Source organism: Dipteris shenzhenensis, chromosome 13 (genome assembly GCF_047967505.1).
Source record: "Dipteris shenzhenensis isolate YYH24624 ecotype China chromosome 13, Dip_SZ_1.0, whole genome shotgun sequence".
Classification (NCBI taxonomy): Eukaryota; Viridiplantae; Streptophyta; class Polypodiopsida; order Gleicheniales; family Dipteridaceae; genus Dipteris; species Dipteris shenzhenensis.
Genome location: NC_141608.1, coordinates 27,142,967 through 27,156,168, shown reverse-complemented (window position 1 = coordinate 27,156,168; position 13,202 = coordinate 27,142,967).

Below are 13,202 nucleotides of genomic sequence, written 5' to 3'. Positions count from 1 at the left end.
TAGCAGCGTGTTTTTTGACGGATGTGCATGACACTAGAGTAAAAATAGTATTTAATGCTTGATCGACCATGCAAAGGATATCCGATGGGCACTAAACTTTTTGTATGCCTCAACCTAGGTGGTATTGAAATGTTCTCAATGAGGCATACCCATCCGATAAGTACTTGGTCAGATAACACACCTAATGGCGTGTTTTTTTACGGATGTGCATATCATTAGGGAAAAAATGATGTATAATGCGTGATCGACCATGCAAATCATATCCGATGGTGACAATACTTTGCATGCACCTCAACATAGTTAAAACGCTAATGGCGTGTTTTTTTGTGGATGTGCATATCATTAGGGAAAAAAAAATGATGTATAATGCGTGATCGACCATGCAAATCATATCCGATGGTGACAATACTTTGCACGCACCTCAACGTAGTTAAAATGGACTTGCGTGCAAAGTGGAGCCCCCATCTGATAAGTATTTATTTTAATAACACACCTATGGCCGTGTTTTTATATGGTTGTGCATGACACTACGGCAAAAACAGTCTGCTATGCTTGATCGACAATGCAAAGCATATCCGATGGGCACGATACTTTTCATACACCTTCAACTAGGTGGAATTGACTTACATGCAAAGTGGCACGCCCATCGCATAAGTGCTTGATCAGATAACACACCTAGCAGCGTCTTTTTTTACGGATGTGCATGGCACTAAGGCAAAAATGGAATTTAATGCTCGATCGACCATGCAAAGCATATCTGATGGGCACGATACTTTGCACACACCTTCAACTAGGTGTAATTGAGTTACATGCAAAGTGGCATTCCCATCGCATAAGTGATTGATCGGATAACACACCTAGCAGCGTGTTTTTTTACGGATGTGCATGGCACTAAGGCAAAAATGGTATTTAATGCTCGATCGACCATGCAAAGCATATCCGATGGGCATAATACTTTTCCTATACCTCAACCTAGTTGGTATTAAAATGTTGTCAAAGAGGCACACCCATCCGATAAGTACTTGGTCAGATAACATACCCAAGGGCATGTTTTTTTGCAGATGTGCATACCACTAGGGAAAAAACGGTGTATAATGCGTGATCGACCATGCAAATCATATCCGATGGTGACAATACTTTGCACGCACCTCAATGTAGTTAAAAAGGACTTGCGTGCAAAGTGGAGCCCCCATCTGATAAGTATTTATTTGAATAACACACCTATGGCCGTGTTTTTATATGGTTGTGCATGACACTAAGGCAAAAACGGTGTGTTATGCTTGATCGACCATGCAAATCATATCCGAAGGTGACAATACTTTGCACACACCTCAACCTAGTTGAAAGGGACTTGTGTGCAAACTAGAGCCCCCATCCGATAAGTACAATAACACATCTAGGACTGCGTTTTTTTACGAATGTGCATGACACTAAGACAAAAACGGTGTTTTATGCTTGATCGACAATGCAAAGCATATCCGATGGGCACAATACTTTGCACACACCTTCAACTATGTAGAATCGACTTACATGAAAAGTGGCACGCCCATCCCATAAGTGCTTGATCGGATAACATACCTAGCAGCGTGTTTTTTTACGGATGTGCATGACACTAGAGCAAAAATAGAATTTAATGCTCGATCGACCATGCAAAGGATATCTGATGGGCATAAAACTTTTTGTACGCCTTAACCTAGGTGGTATTGAAATGTTCTCAATGAGGCACACCCATCCGATAAGTACTTGGTCAGATAACACACCTAATGGCGTGTTTTTTTGCGAATGTGCATATCATTAGGGAAAAAATGGTGTATAATGCGTAATCGACCATGCAAATCATATCCGATGGTGACAATACTTTGCACGCACCTCACAGTAGTTAAAATGGACTTGCGTGCAAAGTGGAGCCCCCATCTGATAAGTACTTATTTGAATAACACACCTATGGCCATGTTTTTATATGGTAAGGCAAAAACGGTGTGTTATGCTTGATCGACAATGCAAAGCATATCCGATGGGCACGATACTTTGCACACACCTTCAACTAGGTGGAATTGACTTACATGCAAAGTGGCATTCCCATCGCATAAGTGCTTGATCGGATAACACACCTAGCAGTGTGTTTTTTTACGGATGTGCATGGCACTAAGGCAAAAATGGTATTTAATGCTCGATCGACCATGCAAAGCATATCCGATGGGCATAATAATTTTCCTATACCTCAACCTAGGTAGTATTAAAATTTTGTCAAAGAGGCACACCCATCCAATAAGTATTTGGTCAGATAACATGCCTAAGGACGTGTTTTTTTACAGATCTGCATACCACTAGGGAAAAAACGGTGTATAATGCGTGATCGACCATGCAAATCATATTCGATGGTGACAATACTTTGCACACACCTCAGCCTAGTTGAAACAGACTTGCGTGAAAACTAGAACCCCCATCCGATAAGTACTAGTTTGAATAACACACCTAGGACCGTGTTTTTTCATGGTTGTGCATGACACCAAGGCAAAAACGGTGTTTTATGCTTGATCGACAATGCAAAGCATATCCGATGGGAACAATACATTGCACACACCTTCAATTAGGTGGAATTGACTTACATGCAAAGTGGCACGCCCATCGCATAAGTGCTTGATCAGATAACACACCTAGTAGCGTGTTTTTTAACGGATGTGCATGGCACTAAGGCAAAAATGGTATTTAATGCTCGATCAACCATGCAAAGCATATCCGATGGGCACAATACTTTGCACACACCTTTAACTAGGTGTAATTGACTTACATACAAAGTGGCATGCCCATCCCATAAGTGCTTGATTAGATAACATACCTATCAGCGTGTTTTTTTACGGATGTGCATGACACTAGAGCAAAAATAGTATTTAATGGTCGATCGACCATGCAAAGCATATCGATGGCCACAATACTTTGCACCCACCTTCAACTAGGTGGAATTGACTTACATGAAAAGTGGCACGCCCATCGCATAAGTGCTTGATCAGATAACACACGTAGAAGTGTGTTTTTTTACGGATGTGCATGGTACTAAGGCAAAAATGGTATTTAATGCTCGATCGACCATGCAAAGCATATCCGATTGGCACGATACTTTGCACACACCTTCAACTAGGTGGAATTGACTTACATGCAAAGTGGCATTCCCATCGCATAAGTGCTTGATTGGATAACACACCTAGCAGCGTGTTTTTTTACGGATGTGCATGGCACTAAGGCAAAAATGGTATTTAATGCTCGATCGACCATGCAAAGCATATCCGATGGGCATAATACTTTTCCTATACCTCAACTTAGGTCGTATTAAAATGTTGTCAAAGAGGCACACCCATCCGATAAGTACTTGGTCAGATAACATACCTAAGGGCGTGTTTTTTTGTAGATGTGCATACCACTAGGGAAAAAACGTTGTATAATGCGTGATCGACCATGCAAATCATATTCGATGGTGACAATACTTTGCACACACCTCAAACTAGTTGAAACAGACTTGCGTGCAAACTGGAGCCCCCATCCGATAAGTACTAGATTGAATAACACATCTAGACTGCGTTTTTTGACGAATGTACATGACACTAAGACAAAAACGGTGTTTTATGCTTGATCGACAATGCAAAGCATATCCGATGATAAAATACTTTGCACACACCTTCAACTAGGTAGAATCAACTTACATGCAAAGTGGCACGCCCATCCCATAAGTGCTTGATCGGATAACATACCTAGCAGCGTGTTTTTTGACGGATGTGCATGACACTAGAGTAAAAATAGTATTTAATGCTCGTTTGACCATGCAAAGGATATCCGATGGGCACAATACTTTGCACACACTTTCAACTAGGTGGAATTGACTTACATGCAAAGTGGCATTCCCATCGCATAAGTGCTTGATCGGATAACACACCTAGGAGCATGTTTTTTTATGGATGTGCATGTCACTAAGGCAAAAATGGTATTTAATACTCGATCGACCATGCAAAGCATATCCGATGGGCATAATACTTTTCTCATACCTCAACATAGGTAGTATTAAAATGTTGTCAAAGAGGCACACCCATCTGATAAGTACTTGGTCAGATAACATACCTAAGGGCGTGTTTTTTTGCGGATGTGCATACCACTAGGAAAAAAACGGTGTATAATGCGTGATCGACCATGCAAATCATATCCGATGGTGACAATACTTTGCACACACCTCAACCTAGTGGAAACGGACTTGCGTGCAAGCTGGAGCCCCCATCCAATAAGTACTAGTTTGAATAATACACCTAGGACCGTGTTTTTTCATGGGTGTGCATGACACCAAGGCAAAAACGGTGTTTTATGCTTGATCGACAATGCAAAGCATATCTGATGGGCACAATACTTTGCACACACCTTCAACTAGGTGGAATCGACTTACATGCAAAGTGGCACGCCCATCCCATAAGTTCTTGATTGGATAACATACCTAGCAGCGGTGTTTTTTGACGGATGTGCATGACACTAGAGCAAAAATAGTATTTAATGCTCGATCGACCATGCAAAGCATATCCGATGGGCACAAAACTTTTCGTACGCCTCAACCTAGGTTATATTGAAATGTTTGCAATGAGTCACACCCATCCGATAAGTAATTGGTCAGATAACACCTCTAGCAGTGTGTTTTTTTACGGATGTGCGTGGCACTAAGGTAAAAATGGTATTTAATGCTCGATCCACCATGCAAAGCATATCTGATGGGCACGATACTTTGCACACACCTTCAACTAGGTGGAATAGACTTATATGCAAAGCGGCACGTGCATCCCATAAGTGCTTGATTGGATAACATACCTAGCAGCGTGTTTTTTGACGGATGTGCATGACACTAGAGCAAAAATAGTATTTAATGCTCGATCGACCATGCAAAGCATATCCGATGGGCACAACACTTTTTGTACGCCTTAACCTAGGTGGTATTGAAATGTTCTCAATGAGGCACACCCATTCGATAAGTACTTGGTTAGATAACACACCTAATGGCGTGTTTTTTTGCGGATGTGCATATCATTAGGAAAAAAATGGTGTATAATGCGTGATCGACCATGCAAATCATATCCAATGGTGACAATACTTTGCACGCACCTCAATGTAGTTAAAACAGACTTGCGTGCAAAGTGGAGCCCCCATCTGATAAGTACTTATTTGAATAACACACCTATGGCCGTGTTTTTATATGGTTGTGCATGACACTAAGGCAAAAATGGTGTGTTATGCTTGATCGACAATGCAAAGCATATCCGATGGGCACAATACTTTGCACACACCTTCAACTAGGTGGAATTGACTTACATGAAAAGTGGCAGGCCCATCGCATAAGTGCTTGTTTAGATAACACACCTAGCAGCGTGTTTTTTTACGGATGTGCATGGCACTAAGGCAAAAATGGTATTTAATGCTCGATCAACCATGCAAAGCATATCCGATGGGCACGATACTTTGCACACACCTTCAAATAGGTGGAATTGCCTTACATGCAAAGTGGCATTCCCATCGCATAAGTGCTTGATCAGATAACACACCTAGCAGCGTGTTTTTTTATGGATGTGCATGGCACTAAGGCGCAAATGGTATTTAATGCTCGATCGACCATGCAAAGCATATCCGATGGGCATGATACTTTGCACACACCTTAAACCAGATGGAATTGACTTACATGCAAAGTGGCACGCCCATCACATAAGTGCTTGACCGGATAACACACCTAGCAGCGTGTTTTTTTAAGGATGTGCATGGCACTAAGGCAAAAATGGAATTTAATGCTCGATCGACCATGCAAAGCATATCCGATGGGCACGATACTTTGCACACACCTTTAACTAGGTGGAATAGAATTACATGCAAAGTGGCACGCCCATCCCATAAGTGCTTGATCGGATAACATACCTAGCAGCGTGTTTTTTTGCGGATGTGCATACCAGTAGGGAAAAAACGGTGTATAATGCGTGATCGACCATGCAAATCATATCCGATGGTGACAATACTTTGCACACACCTCAACCTAGTTGAAATAGACTTGCATGCAAAGTGGAGCCCCCATCCGATAAGTACTAGTTTTAATAACACATCTAGGACTGCGTTTTTCGACGAATGTGCATGACACCGAGGCACCTCATTCTCTCTCTTAATCTCTCTCTCTCTCTCTCTCTGATAACTCTTAAGTATTTTTCTCTCTATCCTCATCTCAGTTATTCTCTCTCTCCCTCTCCCTCCCTCTAGCAGAGAAGTTTCATTCCTCTCTCTCTCTCCCTCTCTCTCCCTCTCTCTCTCTCTCTCTCTCTCTCTTTCTCTCTCCTAAGTCTCCCTCTTCTCCTCTCTCTCTCTTTCTTTTCCTCTCTCCTCTCCTCACGTTTCATTCTGATAAACATCTCTCTCTCTCTCTCTCTCTCTCCCTCTCTCTCTCTCCCTCTCTCTCTTTCCCTCTCTCCCTGTTTCTCTCTCTCCCTCTCTCTCTTTCTCTCTCTCTCCCTCTCTCTCCCTACTCTCTCCCTCCCTCAAGTAGCCACGGTGCCCAAGAGACCCGCTTCTCTCTCTTAATCTCTCTCCCCCTCTCTCCTCTCTCTTTCTTTCCCTCCCTACTCTTCTCTCTCATTTAAAAATATAATATAAAAGATGTAAATATATAAAACTCTCTTTACTTTCTCTCTCTCTCTCTCTCTCTAGACTCCTAAATCTCTTTGTAGCCATAGTCAAGACACCTCATTCTCTCTCTTAATCTCTCTCTCTCTCTCTTTGACAACTCTTAAGTATTTTTCTCTCTATCCTCATCCCACTTATTCTCTCTCTCCTCTCCCTCCCTCTTGCACAGAAGTTTCATTCCTCTCTCTCTCTCTCCGTCTCTCTCCCTCTCTCTCTTTCTCTCTCTCTCTCTCTCTCTCTCTCTCTCTCTCCCTAAGTCTCCCTCTTCTCTTCTCTCTCTCTCTCTCTTTTCCTCTCTCCTCTCGCCACGTTTCATTTTGATAAACATCTCTCTCTCTCTCTCTCTCTCTCCCTCTCTCTCTTTCCCTCTCTCTCTCTTTCTCTCTCTCCCTCTCTCTCTTTCTCTCTCTCTCCCTACTCTCTCCCTCCCTCAAGCAGCCACAGCCCCCAAGAAACCCGCTTCTCTCTCTTAATCTCTCTCCCCCTCTCTCCTCTCTCTTTACCCGCTTCTCTCTCTTAATCTCTCTCCCCCTCTCTCCTTTCTCTTTCTTTCCCTCCCTACTCTTCTCTCTCATTTAAGGAGCCCCTCTTCTCTGTGTGAATCTCTCTCTCTCTCTCCCTCTCTCCCTCTCCTCTCTCATTTAAGGAGCCCCTCTTCTCTCTCTTAATTTCTCTCTTTCCCTCCCTCCCTATTCTCTCATTTCTCAAATTTACAAACTCAAATATAAATAAAAAACTAATTAAAATAGAACTCAAAAACTCAAATAAGAAACTAATTTAAAAAGAATTGTAATGCCTTCTAAAAGACCACCCTCCTCAAAAACTTTAAGAATAAACTAATTGAAAAAGAATTATAAGTAAAGAAAAATAATTACAATACGAATTTTAAGAAATAGAACTCAAAAACCCTCCAAAAACCTTAACAAGAAACTAATTGAAAAGAATTGTAAGTAAAGAAAAAGAATTACAAGACAAATAAAAAAGAATGCAAGTACCTGGAAAAAGTGAAAAAAGTAAGGCTCCGCTTATCCTTTCTCTTCCGCTCTTGGTTGCTTCAATGAAATGAGGAGAGAGTTAAAACTAGCCCACTCCTCCTATGCATAAATTTGAATTTTCAAAAAAGAGAGGGAAATTTGAATTCATTATAAATTTGAATTCAAATTTGTGTTCAACATTCTTCTTATACTTTCTTCTATACTTTCTTCTCATACGTTCCTTTTGAATTCAAATTTGTGTTCAACATTCTTCTTGATACTTTCTTCAACATTCTTCTCGATTCTCGTAAGTCCTTTTCATTCTCATAAGTCCTTTTCATTCTTCTCGTAAGTCAAATCTTATTTGTCGTTCTTGCTCATGATAGTAAGTCAAATCCTCCTCTCCCCTCTCTCTCCTTCTGCTCCCTCCTCTCCTCTCCCTCTCTCTCTCCTCTCTCTCCTTCCTGTCCTCTCCCTCCCTCCCTCCATCCATCCCTCGACCCAGCCCTCTCCTCCCTTCCCCTTCCCTCCCCTCCCTCCGCCGCCAAAACTCCTCCCTCGACCCCTCCCTTCCCCTCCCCCCCCTCCTTCCATAAAATCCCCCTCCCCCTCCCCTCCCACTACCCTTCCCCCTCTCCCGTCGCCTAACCCCTTCCTCCCCTACCTCGTTTTCCTCCTACCCCAGTCCGTGTGTTGGACCCAGTGATTGAGACCACGGTTTCCAAAACCGTCTGTCCCATTGCGTTTCGGACGCCCAAAAACCCCTACCTGTCAGTTCTTGCACGATTTAGTGGAGTATTTTCAGAGTTATAGATCTCTGTGTATTCTATTTCGTCTCTCTGTTATGCATTTTTCATTCTAAGGTTTTAAAACCTTAGATTTATGCCACATGGCAGTGGATAAGTGTTGACTCCTATTTCTCACTCATCGGTTGGGATTTTGGAGTTCCGACAGAAGAGAGATATTTGCAGATTTTCTTGCTGAGTCTGATTATGCAATGGCACCCATGTTTTGAGGCATCTCAGGTTCTATTTTCAGTAGCGGTCATTACCGTGGGACTATGATTTCTTGAGGATACCTTGTGCAGATCACTCTGGTTGTAGTTTGAGCAGTGTGCGTGATTCGTGGTGTGCATTGGGTTGCAGTGGATGATTTATAGGCCATTTGGATGCATTGCAGTCCTTATTGGATGCGTTGATAGGCTCGAATTGCCTTGTGGGATGCTATTTTTATGGACGCTTTGCACATGGATGCTATTTTATGCTAAGGGACAGCTTTGACACATTGCAAGTGATGCACTGATAGTGCTATGCTCTCTTGGATGAGATATTATTAATGCATATGCTAGTGGACGATGTTTATGCTTGAGTCATTTGGCACTTATTGGCATTTTGGATTGCCATTGCAGTTGGCATTTTCTTTTGGGCCAGATTTGCTCATATGGATGCATAGTATATGCACATGAGTCAGATGCTTTGAGACATGAGTTTTGGTGATATTTCACTCTATTGTGGCATACACATTTGGATGCACCTGGTATTTGGTGCTCATTTGGTGTGATTCTCTCTTGTAGGCACTAGCATTTGGGACTTTTGCTTCATTTGCATCATGGCATCCTCTTCCATGTCTGAAAAGAAGTTTTTTAGCATTAAAAAGTTTGACGGGACAAACTTTTCTTTGTGGAAAGAACAAATAAGGGATGTGCTTATTCAAAAGAAGCAGATTAAAACCTTGGTAGGGATTGAAGCTAAGCCTGCAAATATGTCTGAGGATGATTGGAATGAGTTGCTTGCATTAGCAAAATCTACTATTAGACTTCATCTTGCAGAGTCAGTTTATTTCATAGTAGTAAATGAGCAGACTATGGAAGATTTGTGGAAGAAACTGTGTGCCACTTATGAAAAGGAAACTACCTCTAATTAAGTTTACCTCATGAAGAGGTTGTTTGAGCTGCAGATGAAGGAAGGGGTCTCCATTGCTTCTCACTTGAATGAATTCAATATTATTTTCAGCCAACTTCAGGCTCAGAAGATGAATTTTGATGCAGAGACTAAGGCAATGTTTCTCTTATGTTCATTGCCATCCTCATGGGATACCTTTTGTACAACTGTCAGTAACTTTGCACCTGGTGCAGTACTGAAATTTGATGATGTTGTGGGTAGCTTGTTGGCCGAGGAAATTAGACGGAAGTCTATGGACGACAACAAGCAGGATGCAGCCTTAAATGTGCGAAGGGGTAGATCACAGTTCAGGGGGAAGTCCCAAGAAAGAGGAAAGTCTCGTAGCAAATCCAGGGCATGGAACATTGAGTGTTACCACTGTGGTAAGAAGGGCCATATGAAAAAGGATTGCTACAAGATGAAAAGAGAGAAAAAGTATAAGAAAAAGAATGCAAATTGGGGTGCAAATCAAAAGGAAGAGAGTCCAAGGGAGGACAAAGGAAAAGTGAAGATCGAGGTCAGTCACACATGATAGTGACAATGACGTTCTCTTCATGTCTAGTTTATCTGCAAAGTTGCTTACCACTTCAAATGATGCATATTCCCAGGATTGGATTTTGGATTCTGGTGCTTCATTCCATGGCTTCATTCCATGTTACTCCCCATAGGGAATGGTTCTCCACTTATGACAGTGGAAAGATAGGTTGTGTGCATCTTGGAAATAACTATGCATGTGACATAGTGGGAATAGGTGACATAAAGTTTTCTTTTGCAAATGGGTCTGCATTTATTTTGAAACATGTGAGACATGTGCCTAAGTTTACCAAGTCTTATTTCAGTGGGTCAACTAGATGATGCTAGTTTTCACACCACTTTTGGCTTTCAGAGTTGGAAAGTTCAGAAGGGCTCTATGCTTTTGGCCAGGGGTGCCAAGTGTGGGACTTTGTATCCCTTACATGTATCAGGGGTATTTGATCATGTTGTTGCAATAACTGAGCAGCCAAGCACTTCTTTGTGGCATTACAAGTTGGGGCACATGAGCCAGAATGGAATGAAACTCTTATGCCGTTTGGGTTATGTACCGCATTTGAGTTTCTCTGATTTTGAATTTTGTGAGAACTGTCTCCATGGGAAGCAGGCTAAACCAGCCCATAAAAGAAGGGGAAAGAAAGAGTTTAAAAAGCTTGATTTGGTGCATTCAAATGTATGTGGTCCCATGCCTACACGGTCATTAGGCGGGGCTGAATACTATGTGACATTCATTGATGATGCAACTAAGAAAGTGTGGGCTTATGCTATAGCTCGGAAGAGTGATGTGTTCCAGGTATTTCAGAAATGGCTGGCCTTGGTTGAGAATCAGTCAGGTAGAACACTTAAATGCCTATGGACTGACAATGGTAGAGAGTATCTCTCTCATGACTTTCAGCATTTCTGTGATACACGTGGGATTAAGAGGGAGCTCACATCCCCTCATACTCCAGAGCAAAATCTAGTTGCAAAAAAGATGAACCGTACCATTCAAGAAAGGTTGCAATGCATGCTTTCCAATGCAAGTCTTTCTGGTGGTTTTTGGGCTGAGGCAATGAAGACTACAATGCATGTGATCAATAGATCACCTAGTAAGAGTTTGGATGGTGGTATTCCTGAAGAGGCATGGAGTGGCAAGAAGCCCTCTTACTCTCATTTGCATATATTTGGTGTGAGGCATATGCACATGTGCCAAAAGAGCTTTGAAAGAAGCTAGATCCTAAGTCTAGGAAATGCATCTTTCTGGGTTATGGTGAAAGTGGAGAGATGGGCTATCGTCTCTAGGATCCAGAAGCAAAAAAGATCATATGCAGCCATGATGTAGTCTTCAATGAGAAGAAGATGCATAAGGCACCCATGAGGGATGTGGAAATGAGGTCGGATAACAGAGCTACTCAAATGCCTTCTCCTCATATGGGGGCTTACAAGTAGAGTAAGCTGGTTCCTGCGTAGTTACATGAGAGTGGAGCATTGTTATCTAACAATCCTTTTGTGCCACTTGGAGGGAAATTTTCACACCTTTGTCTCGAGGGATGCTTCTTGAATGATTTTTCGAAGGGGTTTATTTTTCACACATGCAAACACATGTTTTACTTTCACTTCAAGCGCTAAACTCCCTGGCAGATTATTGTCACTTTTTCTCCCAAGTGTAGGTTCCAAGGGTTTTGGTCACTCACAATCATGTCGTTGCTCGTTAGCATAGGTGTTCACAAGTATAGCATAAGTCCTCGGGTCATTTTCCGGTGAGAGGTGTAGGCTAAAGTGTGGAAAGCAGATCTCATGCGCACATGGGTGAGAAAGAGGGCTTGATCACAAATATTGAGGGGGTTGCTGATGAAGGGGATGCCAATGAAGGGGATGCCGAGGAAGAGGAGATAGATGGTGATGGAGAGGCTATATTAAGAGGATAAGAGGTAGAAGGGGTAGAAGTAAATGCCCTTGAGAAGATCATCTAGAGTGTCTAGACCACCTGATAGGTTTGTTCCAAGGGTAGACTATGTGATGCTTACTAATTACGGAGAGCCTTCTTGCTATAGAGAGGCTATGATGTGCGAGGATCAACACAAGTGGGAGTATGCTATGCAATGAGAGATGAGTTCACTTATCAAGAATAAGACTTGGGACTTGGTTTCTTTGCCACATGGAAAGAAAGCATTGCCATGTAAATGGGTCTACAAAATGAAGGTCACAGGTGATGATGTGCCCAGGTACAAGGCCCGTTTGGTCGCTAAAGGGTTCAAGCAAGAGAAGGGTGTGGACTTTGATGAGATATTCTCTCCGGTTGTCCCGAGGATAAAAAATAGAGGTAGATGAAACATATGGAGGCTTAATGGAATTTGGAGATGGAAGTGGCTTGGAAAAGTATGGGGAAAGAAGTGAGGGGGGCTTGGTGTTGCTCCTATAGGATGTGGGGAGATTAAGGGTTAGTCTTCGGTGTTTAGTGTAGTAATTTGATTATGTAAGGCAACATTATCCAGAAAACAATACAAGGTTTGTGCTTGACAGATAACAAGATCTTGTATGCAAGAGAGAAAAGCAGATAGTATGGAGAATCAAAAATTTGATTACTGTAAAATTGATACAATAGATGGCGCTGCCTCCTAGCCGTGCGCTCCTGTGTGAGAAGCTTTGATGGCATGCTGGAAACAATAGAGGACGGAGGCTGGATGCTAAGGAATGAAAGACAACAGTATGCTTCATTATCTTGTCTTCTAAATCTCGAATGTTGTCCTCAGATAGTCCCTCCAAACAATGAAACAAGGTTCCACAAACAGGAGCTGTAAATAGCTATTTCATTAATTTTGGACTTTTTCTATTGTTTTTGGACAAAGCCCAAAAATCCTTCGCAAATAAAAAGTTCACTTTGTGAAAATATCCTTCCCAAATCAAAAGTTCACTTTGTGGCACTATCATATTCACATAAAAAACTTGTTTTTTCAATCTATACTTTTGCACTAACATGCAAGAATTTGAAATAATCCTATTTTAGAAATTCTAGCTATTCCTAAGTTATTTATTAATTTAATTATTTTTAGCATTGTTCCTTACGTGATAAATTTATAAATCCATGAAAGGA